The 8246-nt window shown below is 33.4% G+C and overlaps 1 long non-coding RNA gene across 1 annotated transcript in view; it reads right to left on the reverse strand.

The window, feature by feature from the left end:
* Positions 1-513: 513 nt before the first annotated feature.
* The window catches only part of LOC112469573, an 8558-nt gene continuing 825 nt past the window's right edge, over positions 514-8246 (reverse strand). The window contains exons 2-3 of the long non-coding RNA XR_003042687.1: positions 8127-8235; positions 514-995 (exon numbers count right to left, since the gene is read on the reverse strand). This is a non-coding gene — a long non-coding RNA (uncharacterized LOC112469573). The remainder of the gene's footprint in view (positions 996-8126; positions 8236-8246) is intronic.

An 8246-nucleotide genomic window follows, 5' to 3' on the forward strand; every position in this document is an offset into this window, starting at 1 on the left:
AGTATTTACTTCCACCTTATGATTAAAAGACTAAATTCTTAGTCTTTTTTAGCTGGAGCTAAAGGTATTATTAAAGTGCCCTTTTCTTAGCACATCCTCTTCTCAATTTTTTTAAATTTATCTTTATTCTAAAAATATTGTTATTTGATTACTTAATTTTGTCAAGTAACAACATTTTATTAACTTTTATTAATTCATTAATTTTTATTTCTTATTCCACTTATATTAGATACTATCTTTTAAACCCCGATATGTAAGAAGAAGAAATTAGCATCCATATACTTTCATCAATCTTATGGCACTTTTATTCTCTCAAAGTCCTGTTTTGTACCTAAGAATTCTATGCTTTCTCTTAGATTTGTCCTAAGAACTGAAAGCCAACCAATATATATGTTATAATATTTTAATTATAAAACTACTATTCAAAGTTGAGCCAATTACACCTATAGATTTGGGAATGTAATACTGTATTTTTAAGCCCATGCCACACAAAGGAGAATGTTGCAAGTCTCAAAATCAAAAAGATTCCTTCTCTCTTTTATTTTTTATTTTATCAACATGACCTCTACTATCTTCCTGAAATTTATCTATGAAGTATTGATATACAATAGTCCCTCTTATCTGCTGTTTCATTTTCTACAGTTTTAGTCATCTATAGTCAAGTCCAATTCTAAAATATTTCATAGAAAATTCCAGAAATAAGTCATAAGTTTTAAATTGCACGCCATTCTAAGTAGTGTGATGAAATCTCACGATGTCCTGCTCCCTCTCACTTGAACATGAATCTTCCCATCTTCCCTCCTTCCAGAGGATCCACGCCCTAGATGTTCCCCACCCTTTAGGTGGTCAGCAGCCATCTTGGTTGTCGGGTCTCTGTTGCAGTTTCTCAGAGCTCGTGTTCAAGTACTTCTTACTTTACTTAATAATGGTCCCAAAGGGCAAGAGTAGTGATGCCAGCAATTTCGATATGCCAAAAAGAAGTCTTAAAGTGCTTCCTTTAAGTGAAAAAGTGAAAGTTATTGATTTAATAAGGAAAAAAAAATCATATGCAGAGGTTGCTAAAATCTATGTAAGAATCAAACTTCTACCTGTAAAGAAGTTTGTGCTAATTTTGCTGTTGTACCTAAAACTGCAAAAGTTACTGCCATAGTATGTGATAAATACTTAATTAAGATGGTAAATACATTAAATTTATGGGTGGAAAATAGGAAAAGAAAATGTGTTCTGACTGATGGCAACGCGATGTACCAGAAAGCATTGAGCCTATATGAAGACTTCAGGAAGGGTATGTATGTATAGGGTGTATAAATACTATGAAACAACATATTAGTCATAGACCTGGGTACTATCTGTGGTTTCAGGCATTCGTTGAGGGTCTTGGAACATATTCCCTGGGGCTACAGGGAGATTGCAGTATTCAGGTTTTCTACTTCTAGTTGAGTTTCTCTTTTGGTAAATTACCTTTAAAAATATTATTTATTTTACTGTGTCTTCAACTTATGAGAATAGAGTTAAACAGAGGAATCCCTTATATAGTCTCCACATCTTTGATTATGCTCTTCTTCACAATTTTTATGTATTTACGTTCTTTTATTTTCTTGATTAAACTAGCTAGTGTTTATTATTCATGTATATATTTCAAAGAACTGTCTTGGATTTATTTTTTAGTTCTATTTTTTCCTGTTTTTTTTTTTTTATTCATTCATCAACTTCTACTTTTGTCTTTATTATCTCTCTAAGGGGGGGGTGCATTTACTGTTGTTTTTCTTACTTTTCGAGTTAATTTGAAATTTTCTATACTCACAGCTAGTATTCCAGATTGATCTACAGACCTAGGAAAAAAGAGTATCCATTGAATCCTGTGTGACATGATAAAGAGTTAATTTTTGGAAGGTTACTTATCAACAGGAAGCTTATGAATAACTTATGAGCACAATGGATACCAATGACTAGAGATACAGGGCATCATTTCATCCAAAACACTTTTCCCACTGAAACGGGGGATGTTGAAAAAGCAAGGCTATGTTAAGAATTCTCACTCTGCTACATGTTTGCCTTCTAAGCTAACTCTTGCCATTCTCCTGCTCTCACTCCTCTGATCTATTGTCTCTGATTTGAAAATTGTTTATTATAATTGTTTATTATTGAACACTTCTTTATAAAAAAAACCCAAAAATATGATATTAGAAATTATTTATAGCTTTGAGTTAAGTCTTAATCTCTTTAGCTATATTAATTAGGAATCTATTAAGAAACATATGGTGTGCCGAAAGTAGGTAATGCAAATAATAAAGGGACTATTTACTGAGGTTTGGAGAACAGGTTGTAAAACGACAAGGAATATTTCAGAAGCTTGGAACTAGTCACAATGAGTTGTGATGCTATGTGCTCTAAGCCTGAGTGGTGAGGGCGGCAGAAGTTTCTGGAACCTAGAGGCAGAGAGAGCTGTGTGGAGAGGTCCAGCTGATAGGAATTGTGCTCTCTAACCAAGAGAAGTAGCCAGCCTGCCTTGGCCTCACAGGGAGGGGGCCAGTGGAATAAATATCCTGACTTCACTTTCTTCCGTCCCTTCAGACTTCTACCAGTGCTTTACATGGTTTGAAACCATTGAGAAGCAAGAGGGTACTAGTACCTGTTTTATGTAATCTATGAGTAAAATGTGGGATCAACAGCAAGGATGAAGAATGGTTATCAAAGGGAAAACACAAAACACAGTACGCTTACCCTCCCAGGTACCACCCATTCTAATTCTCCTCAGAGAGTCTGAGAAATACATACATGCAACTTGTTCAGAGTAACTTCGTGGAGCTCACTTACTACTTGGTGTCTTTGCTAATCACTTTCTTTGTGGACAGGTTTTTTAGTAACATTTAAATTCTTTAATAGATATGGAGCTATTTAGCTATTCTATTATTATAAGTGGATATAAAATATCCAAATAAAATTGTGGATTTACCTAATTATCTCTTTAGTTTGTTTTCACTTCATTTATTTTGAAGCTCTGTTGTTAGAGGTATGAACACTTAAGATTATTGTGCTTTCTTGATTAATTGATTCCATTACCATTATTAAAGTTCTCTCTTTTTTATCTATGGCAATACAAGTCATCTGGAAGTTCTCTGCTTCATTCATGTAAAACTGCTTATGTGGATATTATTAAAGCTATATCATCATTCTTATGCATATTGTTTGTACGGTATAACCTTTTCCACCCTGCTACTTTTAATCTATTTTTGTATTTATATGTAAAATTAAGCTCTTGTAAACTGCCTATGTTGATGTTTGTTTTTAAAATTTATTCTAACAATCTCTCTTTTAATTGGAGTATTTGTTTTATTTTTATTAAGTGTAATTAAAGATATAGATGTGTTTAAGTCTGTCGTCTTTTTGTTTTCTATTTGTCTCATTTGTTTTTGTTCTTCTGTTCTTCCTTTCCTCTCTCCTTTGGTTTAATCAGATATACCTTTTACTATTCCATTCTATCTCCTCTATTGACGTTTTAATTATAAGCCTTACTTACATTTTTAGTGGTTACTCTTGGATTTAAACTACCCATTCTTAATGTATTACTTTCTATTTAGAGATTATGTAATACTTTAAACAAATGCAAGAAACTTATAATAGTATAATTCCATCCTCCATCTTTTAGATTACTTTTATCATGTATTTTGCTTCTAAATATAATATAAATTCCAAATACAATGTCATTATTTTTGCTTTAGGTAATCAGTTTTAAAGAAATTAATGAAAGAAAACTTTCTTTATATTTATAATTTCTGATGTCTTTGCCTTCCTATAAGTTTGAGTCTCCAAAAGGAATCATTTCTTTTCATCTGAAAGAATTATTGATTGATTGATTGATTGATAGTACAGATCTACTGGTGAAGAATTCTTGCATTTTATAATTATCTTAAAATCTCTTTTTCGCCTTTGTTTATGAGGATATTTTTGCTAAATGTAGAATTTGGGGCTAAAAACTTTTTTCTTTTGGCAATTTAAAGATGTTATGTCACTGTCTGCTGACCTCCATTGTTTCTGATATAAATTAAATGTAATCTGAATGATTGCATTATAATGTGTCTTTTTTTTTCTTCTGTATTAAAATCTTGTCTTCATTTTGGGACGTAAGCAGTTTTGGTTATAGTGTGCTAAGTGTGATTTCCTTGTAAGAGTTCACTGAGCTTTTTCGTTGTGTAAGTTGCTTTTTGCCAAATTTGAGAAATTTTCATCTTTCTCTTTCATCTCTATGTCATCTCTTTAGGACTCCAACAAATATTTGCTTCGGAAATAGCAAATATGTTAAAACTATTTAATGTTTTCCTTATAGGTTAGTGAGTCTCTGTTCACTCTTTTTAAACTTTTTATTTTTCTCTGCATTAAGAATGGGCAATGTCTTACTGATTTATCCTCGGGTACACTAACTTTTTTGCTGTTTAGTGTTCAGTCTGATATTGAGCCAAGACAGTTATATTTTCATTTCATTTCAGAAATTTTACTTTTCAATTTTAGAGTTTTTTTTTTTAAAAAACAATTTGCATTTCTCTTTTGATATTCATTATCTTTTCAATCAATTGTTCATCTTTTTCTTTAAGTTCTTGGATGTATTTATAATAGCTGTTTTTGTCCTTGTTGTTGAAAGTCCTTGGCCCTTTCAGGATGCTTTTCTCTTTACTGTTTTTCTTTTTTCATGGTTATATGTCATAGGTTCCTGATTCTATGCTGGACATTGTAGATGATATTTTGAAGGAAGTCTGGATTATGTTGCTTTTCCTGACATAGTTTTACATTTTGTTCTGGTGGGCAGTTAAATTTGTAGTGATTCCAATTATTTTTATCTGACTCAGCCAAGGAAGATATATTTTGGGTTTTACCTTTTGTTCTTGAGTATGGCCCCAATTTAGGGCAAGGTTTCTTACCGCTAAGGCATGGCCTAGCAGGGGTCTCAAATGAATGCTTTATGTGCTCAGGAGGTCTCTCCACTCTATCTGTGCCCAAACAGAGATCTCTCTCAGTACATTGTGACCTTTAGTATCTCTGTTCTGCTCTCAGCTGCATGGCAGGACATGCGCAGCAGGCCTTGCAGAGTCTAGCCTTGTACATGTGCATCCTCACCCTCATTCAAAGAGCCATGGTTAGCCCTCACATAGACTTCTGGCAACCCCGTCGTTGATGTAGCTTCATCCTCTTCAGTATTCGGGTCTACAAATTCCAGCTGCTTCAACAGCCTCAAAATTCAATCTCTGCCTCTTCAGTTCAGTGAGATTACCATCTTCTCTTGAATGTTACTTCCCTGAAGTCTGGTTCAGTGTGTGCCTTAAGTCAGAAAGCCAGGAAATACATGTGACTTACATGTGTTTTTCTTCTCTCAAGAATCATGGTCTTTAAATGCCTCTGGTCCAGTGCCTGAGAACTGTTGCTGTAGAGTTTTTCTCTTTCCATTTTTATAATTATTTATGGAGAGTGGGCAAGTTCAGTACCAATTACCCTCTCAAGGCCAAATGTGAAAGTCTGCCTGCCTGAATGTCTGCCTGCTGGTTGTTGTTTATAGAATGATTTTTTCCAAGCCATTTGTCATTTGCCTACAGAGGCATTTTCTCTTTCTAATCCAGTACAGTCTGTATCATTTCACTTTGTACTTGATGAAAACTCTGTAATATATTGTATTTTTCTCAATGTAGTTCTCACTCTAACTCCTATTTGCTCATCTTCCTAAGACCTGAAGAAAAAATTAAAAATGAACTGATAAGCTACATACTGTTTGATTCTAACTATATGACATTCTCAAAAAGGCAAGACTATGAAGACAATAAAAAGATGGGTAGTTGCCAGTAGTGGTGGTAGGAAGATGAATAGGCAGATCACAAGGGATTTTTAAAGCAGAGAAAATACTCTATAGGACATTATAATGATGGTTATATATCATTATACATTTTTTTCTAAACCCATTTTTCTTAGAATGAGCCTTAAGGTAAACTATAGACTTCAGGTGATTATTATGTGTCAATATAGGTTTATCCTTGGAAAAAAAAATACCATCCTGGTGAGTGATGCAGGTAATGGAGGGGGCTGTGCACGTGTCGGGGTAGGGAGTATATAGGAAATCTTTGGATCTCTCACTCAATTTTGTAAACTTAAAACTGCTCTAAAAATTGTATTAACAATGAACTGATTAATAGTAGTGTTTTAGGACAAAACTATATGATTGATAGTTTTATATGTTCACTTAATATTTTTTCAAGTAGTTAAAGAATTTTAATAACAGAAATATAATTTAAAAAAGTTTTCACTTAGGCTAATTTCTTTACCATGTATTCATTTTATTTACTTGGTGTTATTTATGTTTCAGGAAATAGCATTTTTTTGAAGGTTTAGACTATTAATTCCTATGATCTCTTCTTTTTACCTTCTTAAACAGGAATAGCTGACCCCATTTTTCATCAGTAAATATTTGCCTAGTATGGGAGGCATGTAGTATATGACATAAATGTGTGGGTCTTAGAGCAAGGTTGCCTAGATGTGAATCTCACTTCTAGCATTTAACAACTGTGCAATCTTGAGAAATTATCCTATTCTCTCTAAGCTTCATTTATAAAATAGAGATAATAATTAGACTATCTCTGAGAAAGTATTTTTTAAATATTTTCAATCCATACAAAATTATTTGGCATAATATCTGATATGTAATATGTGTTTAATATAATAAGTATTAATATCTAGTCCTTAAAAGATTGTATTGATTTATTTATTTAAAAAGGGAAACATAAAGAGGCAGTATAGTAAAAAAGAGAACAGTCAGAAACTATCATTTTTATTTCTACCTCTTATTATCTGTGTGACCACAACTAAATCCCTTAAACTCTTCAATCCACATTATCCTATAAAATGAGCAGAAAAGGGCAGCCTTGCCTACCTCACTGTTTGATGCAAGAATCAATTGGGTTAATGTTCCAGGCTTGCAACACACATATGCGTGCACACACACACACATACACACGCGCACATACCCCCCCGAGGAAAAAAACAACTTTACACAATAAGTGAAATACAAACAATTCAATAAGACAATACTTTTGATAAATTATACAAGTTACACATCGAATCCTAATATTCTCCACCAGACAGACTCATCCTACCATAAAGAAAATACAACTGTTTTTTTCCTCAACAGGAAAAAAGGGATGGTCCCCTTTGAACTTCCCTAGTTTCTGCCCGGTGAACCATTACTTTGAGAAGAAAGAGCTGCATATACTTGTCTAAAATTTAATGAGGACTTACTTGTCTCTTAGAAAATTCATTACAAAAAAGTGTATGTTATACATTTAATATATAAATACAATGTATGTGTTTCACATGCATGTGGCAAATGCATGCATAAATGTGTGTTTCTATTTAATGAGCAACACATTCAAAAAAGCAAAATATAATGATAAAGTCCAAACTGGAAACTTAAAGTAAGTAATTGACTCCCATGATACTCTCAATTGCCAAAAAAGTTCTTTCAGGGTATTGCCAGATGCTATGACCTATTGCTAAAAGGACCTTGATTTTCTAGACATGTGCACATGATGCTGATGTTTCAATCCCCTCTCTAGAAAGAAGGATTCTTGGGGTTATAGCTCCATGAGCAGAGCTGGAACACCATTCAGTACCAACTCGACTACATGGGAATCCAATCAGGAGAGAGAAACCACACTAGTAGTTTGAACAAGTAAATGTAATACAAAGAATTGTCAACTAGGTAAAAGTTTAGTTCTAAAAGGGATATAACAGAGCTATCCCTTAAATTGGAGTAGCAACTACAGAAAATAACCACTAGCCCTAGGCCTTAGAAAAAAGTGAACAAGGAAGAAACTCAAATACTTGGCTGATGGGGAGCAGGAAGCACATTTTAAAAGGGTAAACACTGCTGATTTTGGCTTAGGAGTTCTTCCTTATGGTGATTGCTATGAAACATGACAGTCTAGGAGCAATTTTATGTCTGGTAGTTCCCTGAATTCCACCTGAAACTCCTACTTTAGGAGGAAATAAGTAAGCTATTTTCTCTTGAAGTGTCTTTTTTAAAAAAAATCTGAGCAATGAAAACAGACATCAGAGTTACAAACTGTATGCCATAGGGGTCCACTTACTGCAAGATTGATCTTCATATTTCTAATATTCACTGACTGAATGTGGAAAGTTCTAGGCTTCTTTTTCTGCCCTATGTAATGATGCAAATTCCTTTAAATAACTTGCTGCCTTAAAGGGGA

Source organism: Pteropus alecto, unplaced genomic scaffold, assembly GCF_000325575.1.
Source record: "Pteropus alecto unplaced genomic scaffold, ASM32557v1 scaffold86, whole genome shotgun sequence".
In the NCBI taxonomy this organism is placed as follows: domain Eukaryota; kingdom Metazoa; phylum Chordata; class Mammalia; order Chiroptera; family Pteropodidae; genus Pteropus; species Pteropus alecto.